The sequence below is a fragment of the Lissotriton helveticus genome, chromosome 3_1 (assembly GCF_964261635.1).
Source record: "Lissotriton helveticus chromosome 3_1, aLisHel1.1, whole genome shotgun sequence".
NCBI lineage: Eukaryota > Metazoa > Chordata > Amphibia > Caudata > Salamandridae > Lissotriton > Lissotriton helveticus.
Genome location: NC_136061.1, coordinates 1,212,702,546 through 1,212,717,213, shown reverse-complemented (window position 1 = coordinate 1,212,717,213; position 14,668 = coordinate 1,212,702,546).

Below are 14,668 nucleotides of genomic sequence, written 5' to 3'. Positions count from 1 at the left end.
ATGAGTCCCTTGCTCACTGCACCATCAGGATTCAAGCAAGCCGGGCCGAAGACGGCTGTAATGCCAGAAACCGGTCCCCGGAAGCTTGTTTCCTTTCCAGTGAAGAATTGGCTTGGTAGTTTGGTCTTCCCTGTTCCCATGATGCACTGGGCCAGGGACAGACTAATTTGCATATAGCCAGGTTCTGAACTGGGATGGTGCAGTGAGCTAAAAAAACAGTGATGGATCAAGCCCTGATCTGTTGACTGGGTAGTAGTGTTCTGATTAACTCAGATACTCTGTCCATCACCACCCTTCTTTTTGAAATTATTTTGGCCACCATAAGTGTGGAAGGGTATGCTCAGACATGAGTCCCTTGCTCACTGCACCATCAGGATTCAAGCAAGCCGGGCCGAAGACGGCTGTAATGCCAGAAACCGGTCCCCGGAAGCTTGTTTCCTTTCCAGTGAAGAATTGGCTTGGTAGTTTGGTCTGCCCTGTTCCCATGATGCACTGGGCCAGGGACAGACTAATTTGCATATAGCCAGGTTCTGAACTGGGATGGTGCAGTGAGCTAAAAAACGGTGATGGATCAAGCCCTGATCTGTTGACTGGGTAGGAGTGTTCTGATTAACTCAGATACTCTGTCCATCACCACCCCCCTTTTTGAAATTATTTTGGCCACCATAAGTGTGGAAGGGTATGCTCAGACATGAGTCCCTTGCTCACTGCACCATCAGGATTCAAGCAAGCCGGGCCGAAGACGGCTGTAATGCCAGAAACCGATCCCCGGAAGCTTGTTTCCTTTCCAGTGAAGAATTGGCTTGGTAGTTTGGTCTGCCCTGTTCCCATGATGCACTGGGCCAGGGACAGACTAATTTGCATATAGCCAGGTTCTGAACTGGGATGGTGCAGTGAGCTAAAAAACGGTGATGGATCAAGCCCTGATCTGTTGACTGGGTAGGAGTGTTCTGATTAACTCAGATACTCTGTCCATCACCACCCCCCTTTTTGAAAATATTTTGGCCACCATAAGTGTGGAAGGGTATGCTCAGACATGAGTCCCTTGCTCACTGCACCATCAGGATTCAAGCAAGCCGGGCCGAAGACGGCTGTAATGCCAGAAACCGGTCCCCGGAAGCTTGTTTCCTTTCCAGTGAAGAATTGGCTTGGTAGTTTGGTCTGCCCTGTTCCCATGATGCACTGGGCCAGGGACAGACTAATTTGCATTTAGCCAGGTTCTGAACTGGGATGGTGCAGCGAGCTAAAAAACGGTGATGGATCAAGCCCTGATCTGTTGACTGGGTAGGAGTGTTCTGATTAACTCAGATACTCTGTCCATAACCACCCACCTTTTTGAAATTATTTTGGCCACCATAAGTGTGGAAGGGTATGCTCAGACATGAGTCCCTTGCTCACTGCACCATCAGGATTCAAGCAAGCCGGGCCGAAGACGGCTGTAATGCCAGAAACCGGTCCCCGGAAACTTTTTTCCTTTCCAGTGAAGAATTGGCTTGGTAGTTCTGTCTGCCCTGTTCCCATGATGCACTGGGCCAGGGACAGACTAATTTGCATATAGCCAGGTTCTGAACTGGGATGGTGCAGTGAGCTAAAAAACGGTGATGGATCAAGCCCTGATCTGTTGACTGGGTAGGAGTGTTCTGATTAACTCAGATACTCTGTCCATCACCACCCCTCTTTTTGAAATTATTTTGGCCACCATAAGTGTGGAAGGGTATGCTCAGACATGAGTCCCTTGCTCACTGCACCATCAGGATTCAAGCAAGCCGGGCCGAAGACGGCTGTAATGCCAGAAACCGGTCCCCGGAAGCTTGTTTCCTTTCCAGTGAAGAATTGGCTTGGTAGTTTGGTCTGCCCTGTTCCCATGATGCACTGGGCCAGGGACAGACTAATTTGCATATAGCCAGGTTCTGAACTGGGATGGTGCAGTGAGCTAAAAACGGTGATGGATCAAGCCCTGATCTGTTGACTGGGTAGGAGTGTTCTGATTAACTCAGATACTCTGTCCATCACCACCCCCCTTTTTGAAATTATTTTGGCCACCATAAGTGTGGAAGGGTATGCTCAGACATGAGTCCCTTGCTCACTGCGCCATCAGGATTCAAGCAAGCCGGGCCGAAGACGGCTGTAATGCCAGAAACCGGTCCCCGGAAGCTTGTTTCCTTTCCAGTGAAGAATTGGCTTGGTAGTTTGGTCTGCCCTGTTCCCATGATGCACTGGGCCAGGGACAGACTAATTTGCATATAGCCAGGTTCTGAACTGGGATGGTGCAGTGAGCTAAAAAACGGTGATGGATCAAGCCCTGATCTGTTGACTGGGTAGGAGTGTTCTGATTAACTCAGATACTCTGTCCATCACCACCCCCCTTTTTGAAATTATTAATCCTACTGGGCAGGCCCTTGGAACAGCAACTATTGAAAATCATGGTACTACAGGGGGAAGCAATAGAGGGTATTGCCAGTAAGACTGCTGCCAATTACTTGGCAAAGAAGGAGCAAGTTTTCGAATTGAGCGAGAGGGTTGGGCACATCCTGGCAGTACGGACGAGGCAGAAAGTAGCTGCAGGTGACATCAAGGGCATTCTGGATAAACAAGGGGGCTTGATTTCTGATCCCGAAGGCATTCGGGAGGTGTTTAGGGAGTTTTACACAGAATTGTACGACACAGAGGGGAAGGTGTGAGTACAGATATTAAGGAGTATCTCAAGCACTTTTTAGCTCCGGAATTACCCGAGGAGGAGAAAGTAAGGTTAGAATCCCCGATTAATCTAGAGAAACTGACCTTAGCTTTAGCGGATCTCCCCTCAGCAAAAGCGGCAGGCCCAGATCAGATCCTGCTCCAGTTTTATAAAGTATTCCAGGAAGTCCTTGTCTTAGATCTATTAGATACAGTTATCCAGGTCCAACAGGGGCACTCAATTCCAGACTCTTGGGGAGGAGCGGAAGTAATAGTGATTCTCAAAAAAGGTAAGCCACCCACAGCTCCTGGGTCCTATAGGTCTATCAAGCTAATGAATTCAGATGCTAAAATCTTTTCCAAAATTTTAGCTAAAAGATTAGCTAAAGTGATAGAGGGCATGGTCAGTCCTGTGCAGCACGGAGTCATTCCAGGAAAGGGCACCACCGAGCATATTAGGCAGGTCAGTACCTTGTTTGATGCCACCGAGATCCCAGGAGACCCTATTGCAACCTTAATTCTTGATGCCGAAAAGGCGTTTGATAGGGTCTCTTGGGATTACCTCTGGGAGGTAATGAGATGGTTCGGCCTAGGGGAAGGATATATTCAAGCGGTACAAGCTTTGTATAATGCTCCAACAGCCCAGATCAGGATTAATAGGGGGCTTACCTCACTTGTGCAGATAAGAAGGGGGACTAGGCAAGGTTGCCCCTCATCACCCCTCTTGTTTGCGCTCAATATGGATCCTTTTCTGCGCAAATTGAATGGTAACCCAAAAATCCCTGCCCTAAGTATAAATGGAATGCAATTTAAAGCTTTTACATATGCGGACGACGTGGCAATAATCACTCCCAACCCTTCCCTGGCAATAGTTGAACTAGAGCTGGAAGCACATAGATTTGGCGGGATCTCAGAATATAGGCTCAACAGTAATAAAACGCAAATAGCGAAGAATTCCTACGTCGTCTGCAATGACCCACGGGTAGTCACCGCGGCAGTCTATCTGGGTGTGGAGCTTGCGGCAGATTTAGACACGGTAGTGGAACGAAATATGGCACCTCTAATGTCTAAAGTAAGCTTGGACCTTGTGAGGATGAACAACCTCTGGCTATCCTTGGTAGGGCGCACAAATGTGATTAAAATGTTAATACTCCCTAAGTTCCTATATTTTTTTAGGGCAATCCCCCTGCTATTTTAGGCTCACTGGTTTAATAAGTTAGAGGCACTTTTGAACAAATTTATTTTGGCACATGTGGAAAACTATGAGGGCATATAGGTTCATGACCCTACCCAGGGCAAGGGGAGGGTGGGGGGTCCCGGATTTTAGATTTTATTACTGGGCTTCTGCTCTGCAGTTTATGCAGGGATTGATGGGAGGCGGGGGTACAGACCCTAAAATTACAGACTCATCTACTAAGGTCAATGCAACCATTCTTGGCTCCAACACAGAGAATGCATTTCTTAGCTGCACCGACTTCTCCTACTTCATAAGGACGAGGTTCAAGACTGTCAGGGCTGCTCACAACATCTGGTCTGCTTTCTTAAAGAAATTTGGGCTGGGGAGGTTTAACAGATACACCAGGCTGTACAAAAACCGTACCCTACCCCCATCAATATTTGCTGAGTCGACCATGGCAGATTGGGCAAGGAAGGGGATTGTCAAGATAGGGGATCTGTTGGGCCCGGATGGGGGATTGCAGCAGTTTTCTACTTTAGAGGTGAAATTTCATATAAACAGGAGGAGTTTTTTTAAATATCTCCAGGTTCGGAGTTTTTTAAGCAACAAGAAAGGGGGGGCTGCAGGATTTGCCAAAAATAACATCTTGGAAGCTATAGAAGGGGGAGGGGAGTGCTCTATTCGCAGTTTTTATGCAGCCCTGGCAGTAACTAAATCAGACGACCTGGAAAAGCATGCTGCCAAATGGGTCACAAAACTGGATATCGATGCAAGCTATTTTCAAGACTCTCTAGAGCTAGGGCACTCAGTTTTATGCTCTGCCTCTCTTCAAGCCCAGCACTACAAAACACTTTTTGCTCTTTATTTTACTCCGGCACGAATAGCACAATGGGGTGGGACCTCTGGGATAACTTGCCCTCGATGTAATGTCCTAGAGGCGGACAGTATACACATGTTTGCTACCTGCCCTCAACTCCGTACTCTTCTTAAAGGCATTGAAGGCTTTTTGGTCCGATTACTTGGGATTAATATTACCCTTACACCTCCCCTGATACTACTGGGCGTCAATGGGGAATCGGGTAGTGAGCATGGGGAATTTTTGGTTTGTGGCAATGGCTGTTTATAGATTGGCAATTGCCAGGGTTTGGCTGGATAAAATGCCTCCGGCAATGCAACAGTGGCTGGCCACTCTCCTGGCAGTTTATAACTTAGAAAAAAACATCTATGCTAGAAATGGTAGAAGGGCAAGGGGGACAGGGAGGAAAATTTGGGAGCCAATTCGGATTTGGCGGAAAGTTGAATTTTCTTTTCTGTATTGTTTCTGTATTTTTTTGGTTTTTCTTGGTTGTTTTTCTTTTAGGAGCAAGATGTATTGCGGCTATTATATGTTTACTGAAACCAGTTGGTGCTCAATGTAATATGATGGTTTTTCTTCTTGTCATCTTCATTACTTCTGTGTTTTCGCGCAAAAAAATTAATAAAAATATTTTTTTTTAAATAAAAATGCAGTTTTTGTACATTCAGTTAAGAAATGCCGTTTTTCAATTGTGGCTGTGTTTTTAGTTAAGAGGTTCGGTATTTAATATATGTAAATGGTTCTAGTTAAAGGTCATGGGGTGGAATGTAGTGAAAGAGCCACTCTTGTGGTTGGGCACCCTATGATGAACTTCGACTCCCACCATTTTAACTGACTTTAGTGTGTTATTTTATCATAGCCTGCTTCTGTTCTTTCCTGTAATCTTGCTGTCTTTCAGTGGGAGCTGTCACGGAGTGGAACAGTCTTGCAAAGAGCAGAAGGTGTGGGATGGAATCACTGACAGAATATCGACTACAGAAATATCGATGTCAAACATATCAGAGGCGAAAAATCGATGTCAACAATATCGAAGTAATTTCTACATTATGGTAAGTACAAAAATATAGAGAAAAAAAATATGTTGCCAAAATATCGTTTTTTAAAAATGTTTAAAAAATAATGTAAAATAAAGTAAATAATACATATAATTAAAAGAAAAATAGTTGAACATATTTTAAATTGTTTAAAATTATGACTAATATATAAAATGTAAAAATAAATTAAACATATACATATAAAATATAATATATATACTTACATAATATGTATACACATGTATTGCAATAACATATAATTTGTTAAAACAACATTTGATAAATTATAAAGGCATACAACAAAAATATAAATAAAAATATAAAAAATATATACAACAAATAAAAAGATTTTTTTAAATAAATTGTACACTACAATAACTAAAACAGTAAATATTGGATGCATAGGGGTAAAAATTACTAGTCCAACTCCAGACAGTGCAAAAGCAGGGAAAGTGTTGGATAGCGATTCATATTCAAGGTCTTTCTTCTCCTCACTTGTTTTTCACACCTCACCAACCAGAGTGATGTTGTGGGAGTGTCTGTGGAATGTACAACTCTGTCTCGGAGTGAAAACATGGAAGCTTGGCCAGCCTCCGTCTTGGCCTTACCCAGACTGGTACGAGCCAGCTCGATTTTTTCCAATGAAAAAGGGGCGAGGTTCTCTAGAAGCTTCGTCCCGAGTTGAGTAATGGTATTACAGCTAGGAGCTCTCGTGGGCCAGGTCGAAGTTCACCACAGAATAGACGTATTGCTGTGGGTATGACGGAACTTGAGTCCTCACTGAACTCCTTCCTGGGCTGTTCAACGAGCTTCCCCAGCTAGAGTTGCAAGGATGTTGCAGAATCAGTTGGTGAGGTGTTCTAAACTACTTCTGTACATATTTTCTATTCTTTGCTACTTGTGTATATATTGCATTCTATTTCAATTGTTCATTTAATCATTCATTTGGCACTTGGGAATCTGCACTTACTGATATATTTGGTTCACCTTTCTGAACATTGGATTAATACACTTGTGTGTGTTATTTTAAATGCACCATAATTTGTTTTTCTTACCTTGCCTTGCCTAAAGGGAGTGGTGTGTCCTTTCCTCGTCTTTAGGAAGTGCTGTTCAAAGTATATTTTAAAAAAGTTCAGTGGTATATTTGCCTCCAAAGTGGGAGTGCAGGGTTTGGGTGTGTTCTTTTAGTGAAAATCACATCCATTACAGATGTAGAAATGGAGTTTAGGCTCTTCAAACTCAGAATTTAATAAACACATCTCATTGGGGAGATGGTTTTAAAATTGTATGGTTGAAAAGGCCACTTTTAGAAAGTAGGCATTTTGTGTTTAATAATTATGTGCACCTCTGCTGTTTGTGTTTTGACTGGTTTTTGAGTGACAAGAGTTGAAGATGTGCATTCACGATAGAGAGACGCAAGGGGGGTTGAGGTGACTCCTGCCTTTCCTTGGTGATTCATAGCTGAGGTGAATAGACCTTGGTGGCATTTAAAGTGGTGGGAGGAGTTTCACTTGCACCTGAATAGGCTGTGGCTCCTTTGCGCAATGCTATCTCTCCTATTGTCATGCTGCACTTTGGCAACCAGGAACCAGGCTCGCCTTGGTACGACGCCTCACCTCCACAACCCCGTGATGACCTTGTCTCCAAGGTGCAGTTGTTTGGGGGTCTGTGTGACTCCTATCCAGACAGTGTGCACCTCGCGGTCAGTGCTGTACTTTGGATTTATGGCTGTCACAACGTCGTAATAGCCCCAGGTGGAGCTATTTCATTTCTACAAGTTCTATTTTTAAATAACTCTTCTAAAGTGTATCTGGATACCTGTATGTTGGATCTTAGTTGCTGTGATCTTGTTTGGGTTAGATAGAGATACTTTATTTTTTAAACTGTTCTGGTGTCCATTTGTGGTGTTTACACTGTGTTACTGTTTGGACAAAGGTACATACCTCTGCCAATTAGAGACCCCCATTTCTAACACAAACTGTGTACGCACTGTGACACTTTCTACTGTTTTATCTGTGCCATTGTATCTGACTGCTTCCTTCCATTTGACAAGCAGCTTTGAAAGAAGATACTGTTTTATTTACGGCCAAATGGCTTTCCGCAGCAAAACCTGGGTGTATGACTCTTCTAAAGAGCCATCTAAGTACAAAGTGTGGTCTCTCTTGTCCCCCGCTGGTGTGCATTTGATGTTTGCCCTATCATCTGAAAGGCAGCACCAATTTAAAGAAAGTTTTACACCTTCATCGTTGATGCTCCTCTGGAGATGCTTTTTATGGCTTGCAGGATGGTTCCCTATTTTTGATTCTTGGGACTTTAGTTCCTAAGTGCAGGAGACCATGTGCTGGGGAAAGAGATCTTTTCCACAGAGCTGAAAGAGTTTCGTTTGACACCATGACATTTCTAAAGGGATGTCAACAATGTCCTGACCCTCATTTACAATTAAATGACCTGTGTATTTCAAAAGCACTGTAAATGTTTGTAACTTGGTCCAGTGGCCGTAGGCTGCAGGTCTACGCCAGGTGTTATCATTTTGTTTATTGAGGAATCCCATCAGACTGTACCACAGTGAAAAGCTCTTCAACTGTTGTATGAAGTTTCAGCTGCCACTCCCTCTGACTTCTCTACTCAAGGGGGGAGCTTTTCAAGTTACTAATCAGTAAATATCACGCTGAGCTAGAGAATGTAACATCATATCAACAGACAGCTCAGAAGGTAAATTGAGGTCAAACTTAGAGAGGGGTACCTCACTTTTCGAACAAAAGCTCAGTTTGCATCATCCAGTCCTACAACCTACAGATGGTCAGCAGGACCAGCCCGTGCTGGTAAGAGTGATGGGGTGGTAGGGCTGGGTTGAGGGGCGATTTGACAGACGACCACAAGGGGAAATTAAATAAATATTCAATTTTTCACTGTCTGTCGAAATTCCTACCTCATCCCCCCCTCCCCACCCCAGCACCACCACCCCACCACTCTTACCTGCACTGGCCTCGGCTCGTGGCCAGGGGACTGCACTGCAGATTGCAGATCAGGCTTTTTATGTTTAAAGGGCATAGCTGGTACGTTTTCCAGGTCCATGCATAAAGAGCTGCTTCAATCCAGGTTTTGTCTTTGGATTCTCGAATATATAGTCCTGATTTTATACTGGAATAACAAGACTACATGTCCCTGAATTGAAAGAAAAAAAGGCTGGACTGGAGCAGTTAGTCACCCATGAACCTGTGAAACTTGGAAGGCATGAAAGAATGGAATATACACAGCAATATGCAGTTTAAATCAAACATATCTGCCACCGCTGATCTAGAGCTCTCTGCATGAAGAGTAAATGCACTTCAAACGTTTTGTATCCTCTACTCAAAAGGAGACCCAAGCCAGCTACCCTGAGTGATGTCAAACAGGGCTCAGACAACATGGCAATTTTCTGTTAAGCAGGGTTGGGCAGATATCCATTTATAAAGCAGGAATTCTGTAGGTACTGTAAAATTAGTGCTTGGGAGCATGTTTACAGACAACTAATAAGAGGCAACTAAGAGAAATGTATGATGTTTAGGAGCATGCTAGGATAACATCTTGGGAAAGAGCTAACTTTAGTTTTTAATACCCTGAAATCAGGTGAATATTTTTTATATGAAAGCATCCTAATTAAGGGTGTAAATAAATCGAGCACAAGTTAATATTTTGTATATCTTTGAGGACGTCTACGTGCAGCTGCACTCTGTTTTATAGAAATTTTAATGAGCGATACGAACACTTTGAAATAAAAATGGAAATGTAGCTCATTTGAAAAGGAACATCAATTTGTGCACAGAAATATGTTAATTTGCATGAAAAGCACCTCAATTTAGGTGCATTAACTAGGAAACCTTAAATCTTAAAATATTGAAAAAACACAAGCCATTTAAATAATTTAGGTGCTATGAAACTATTGAAAAATGTTGACTTTGTAAATGAAAGGTTTATAAAAATCAAAAGGAATTATGATGCACAGCGGATTTTGCATGATCTGCGCTTTAAGCTTTCTGCTATGGGGTGGGGTAGACCTGGTGAATGGCACCCGACGGAAACAGAGAGGCCAAAAGAGCAAAGGGAAGGTTCTGAGGAGTTTGGAGGTGCTACTGCTAGCAGAGAGAAATGAGTCTACCCATGATATCTTCCTCCCCTTTCATAATGTAGCCTTCCACAGATTTGATGTTGCCGCCTAACTCTTTATTTCAGGTAATGCAAATTAAAATGCATATACTTTATCTCTTTCAATGAGAATATTTGAGTTGTCTCTTTCTGCTTAAAGATATTTTTATTGATTTATCATTTTCACTCCTAGATCTTTAAAGGAACTACCATTTCGTTCAGATGGCATTTGGACTTGTATCTGAATCAAAAGTTCTCATATAGGGCCAAGACGGTGGCTTGGTAGGATGCATTGTTTTGCTCCTCCGACCAGTCGCTGCCACATGGTGTTATTACAGTGATGCCCCAGTGATTGGACCATGATGTGGGGCAGGCACAGGGACCAATGCAGGAGTGTGGGAGGAAGCAAGGCTATCCTGATCGGCTGATAAGGCTGCGCAACTGAGTAGGGGCAACCAGAAGCACAGCATCAAAATGGCGGTAACTCTAAGCAACAAGACCAGGTGCAGGCCGTGACGGATGGCCCAGCGGTCTTCCATCAACTCCAGAGAGACAGCCAGCACCACCTGCAGCTGTTGAGCCGGTGACAGGCCCTGGGTGGTGCATGGTGGACAGAAACAGCTGCAGCATGAGGAGGAGTGGGCTGCCTGTGCATCACCCGGCGAGGTGGGCAGAGTAGCGGCAGATCCGCACTACCTGAAGCACCATGAGGTTGTATTTAACTGAGGCATGCTGCCATCATAAGGCTACCTTTAACTGAGGAGCGCCGTATTTGGTGTGTGAGGAGACACCAGAAACTGTTGTGACCCCCTCCCATGAAGAGGTTTGTCTGACTAGTGGCAACTAGAGTCAGTATCCTCTCCAAGAGGCCCCTTGCCAATTGTCCACAGTCAAGGGCAAAAAGAAATGCTCTTTCAATCAGATGCTCTCACACAAGTCTGGGACAGCCAATGAGAAGAGCGCGCAGACAATGTGCAAATCAGCAAAGGCTGAGGGGGGTGACAAAGAGGCCCCAATAATTAGATCTTTTATGGAGGCTCTCTTTGCATCTCTCCATGAGGGCATTCACGCAGTAAAGAAAGAAATTAGCCAGGACATCAAGGAGGTCAAACAGGATTTGTCGGATATGTGCAACAGGGTGTCCACCCTTGAGGACCATGAAGCTGGATGCGACTGAGATTGAGCTGTTGAAACAGGAGGTCATCTGCTTGTGAGACCAACAAACCAACCTTCAAGAGCATGCTGAAGTCCGTGAGAATCGCTCCCGCAGGAATAATATCCTCATTTTTAGCACGCCAGACAAGGCAGAAGGTTCAGACATCTCAGCCTATCTGAGAGCTCTCTCCCTGCAGCAACTGGACGTGCAAGATGACACAGAGGTGCAATTGGACTGATTGCATTGGGTCAGACTCTCGAGGAGGTTGGCTGCCCACCCACTGGGCGCCCTCATCTGTGTCCATGATTTCTGTTAAAAGAGCCTCTCCTGCACCAATCCTGTACCACGCCACCCAAACAGTTCAGAGACCATTCCCTAATGTTGTAAGTGTGGGGCATTCACACAATTCCTGATGAGTAGATCTGAGCCAGGTGACTCCCCAAACCATGGGCCTGAGATGGGGGGTGCCTCAGACAGCTAAATTTGGCCTGATGTGCCTACACCCTTCACAACGCACATTGTCACTCTCCCCTTTCCCTCCACACTGAACTAAAGGTAGTCACCTTAAATATGAAAGGGCTTGAAAATGCAAGATGATCTTATTGTACCTAGAAAAGTAGGATATTTGTCTGCTCTAGGAGACACACTTACTAGCATGAGACTGGCATAGGCTGAAGTCACATCACTTCTAGTAACAATACTTCTTCTCTACATATAGTAAATTCTTTCAAAGGTACCATGGAACGCAAAATTGCTGAATTAATGGGGTGGCTGCTGGCATATCAAGTCCATTTAGGTGACTTTACCCTCACATTGGCCTCTATGTATGCGCCCAATGACAATCCTGAACAATTCCTTAAGAGGGCCACTTCAGAAGTACTGACCTCATCAGATCAACTGGTATTGATAAGAGAGAATTTGAATCTGGTGATGAGGAATGACATGGATACATCCGGACAGCACTATGGACAGACGGGGGAGCTCTCTTAAGATGGGCGGGAATCACTACAATAAATAGGGCTGAGTGACTACAATTCCAATATTTATTCGATCAAGTTAAAATGATCGTAAAAAAACAGATAAAAGATAACATAATTTCATAAAATGAGAAATCCCCTCCTCTAGTTCATCATAAATTCTCGGATAAAAACATCTAAAACAGTAAAATTATTTCATGTGTTAAAAAAAGAAAAATACTGTACAATTGAGTTAATCATGATAAGATAAGCTCACAAAGCTTGAATTGACAACCCACCCTTCCTCCTTCTCATGCAGCCCCATAGGAAAGTCACTACCAAATAACAGATCAACGGATCGGATAATAGTTTTAAATAATATAGTGCCACTCGACACTGGGTAAAAATTCCTTTGTTTTAAGATTGGAGTGTGATATTGATTCCTTTCTTTCTCAAAGAGCCAGCAGAAAATAACTAGGTGCTGAGTGACTTATGGTGAAGCATACACCCACAAAATAAAGATTATACTTTCTACTCGCATTCACACAAGACTTATGCCAGTGTTTATCATTTTCTAGCCACAAGGGACATGCAGACGAAGGTAATAGAAGATACAACCCCAGAGTGTATCTAATTATGCCCCTCAAGCCTTCACCATGCGGGTACCGCTGTTGAGGCAGTTTTCCCGTCAATGGAGCTTGAAAGAAAATCTGCTCCACTATCCAGAGGTGCTTAGCCATATCACCCAAATGCCTAAGTACTATCTAGAAGTGAATGATCAGCTGGGAACTACTATTGCTACCTTATGGTAGACATTAAAAGAAGTTGTGCAGAGGGAATTCATTGTCCTCTCTGTTGCCGATAACAAGCCTTGCACGGAGCTTGAAGGGAACTAGAGACTATTCACAAATTACCAGGCCCCCCTCCCCGGATATGGCAGCAACTGGAGTCGGACTGTATGGAGCTTAGCTGCTTAGATTTTGATAAGACAGAATACGCTGTGCTCCGACTTCAGCACTCTTTCTACATAGAGGAAGATCAACGTGGCAGACTGTTGGCCCACAAATGGAGAGGGTGGACACACTACTCCTTGCAAATGGCACAGAAATACATTTGGACATGTGGACAAGCAAATCTCTTCCAGGACTACTACAAGTCCCTTTAAGAGGCACAAGACTTGATGCAGAAGCTACACAAGATTACCTCAAGGGCACACAAAAACCCCATCAGTCCACCACTTGTGACCAGCCCATATATTGAGGGGAGGTGGTGATGGCCGTAGCATGGCAGAAATTGCTGAAATCCTCAAGCCCAAATTGGTTCCCCGCCCTCTTCTACAAGCAGTTTTGCCACATGCATGCACAGGTCCACACTTGACTCTTCAACTCTTTTGCAGACACCAGTACTCTACCACCTTCTATACTAGAGGCTTCAATCATAGCCATTTCCAAACCTGGAAAAGTAAAAAAGCAGTGCAGTACCTATCAGACCTTCTCACCCATATATGAGGATTCAAAGCTTTTTACATACATTCTTGCAATAAGTTTGGTGTCTTGTATGCCTTGTGGACCCCGATCAGTCAGGATTCATTCCACATTACCAGTATGGCTGGACTGGGTACCCTGGAACTACTTGGAGGTGACAATTACATACTGTGGCATTGGAGACAGGTTCCAGCCTGGCTGGCTCTTAGCAACTACGGAGCACTGAAGGTGGCAGTGAGGGTCAATTGTGTGGCTTCTTCTCCCTTTCCTATGACAGGGAGTCTGCTGTCCCCCTGCTATTTACCATGTATTTGGAACCGATGGCGCAAACGGTGCAAGATCATTTACAAATCACTTGGGTCCATTTCAGGAATGAGGGGCATTCCATCAGCCTACATGCCGATGATATCATAGTGGCATTACAAGACCTGCTACAGGCCCTGCCGGTCTTTTTAGAAGACATGAGGCATTTCGAGACACTGCAGGATTTCATATAAACCTCCAGAAGTTCCAGGCTCCCAACCTTTTGGTTTCCACAGGGACATTGATGCAACTGACTGATAGATACTCTCTTTGGTGGGTGGATGCCTTTGTATCCTACCTGTTGATTTAAATTGATCCTACACTATGGGACACTGCAGTCCTTAACTACCAAACCTTACTCCAGTAGATACACAACAACCTCACCCAATGGAAACACTACTGCCTTTCATGGCTTGGACCGATAGCTGTGCTCAAAATGACCATGCGGCCTCAAGCACTTTTCTTTTTTCAAATCCTGCCACTAGCGCCCACAGTGGGTATATTGGAAGCTTTGCAGAGTTAGACCCTTTGTTTGGGAGGGTAGGAGAGCAAATATCAGTTGTGCAGCCTATAGTTTGAGTCAAGAGGGGCACCCGGGTATTCCTAACCTCCGACTCTACTATCAAATGGCTCAGCTCCGCTTTCTTGTGTAGTGGAGCCATTGGGAATTGGAGAAGCATTGGTGCTTCATGGACAGGATGGTAGTGGGTGAGCATATCCGGAAAGTCCCCTTCTTGTTCAAATCACAGAGGTCAGGGGCTTATACTCTTCCCAAGTGGCTACCCAGCAATGGGCTGAGTTACCTCGCATCACTGCTGACGCCCATCTTTGGCAAACTCAAGTGTAGCCTTGGCTTCATCCCACCTCATTTGTGGCCTGTCAGGCTGCTGGATGACGATCA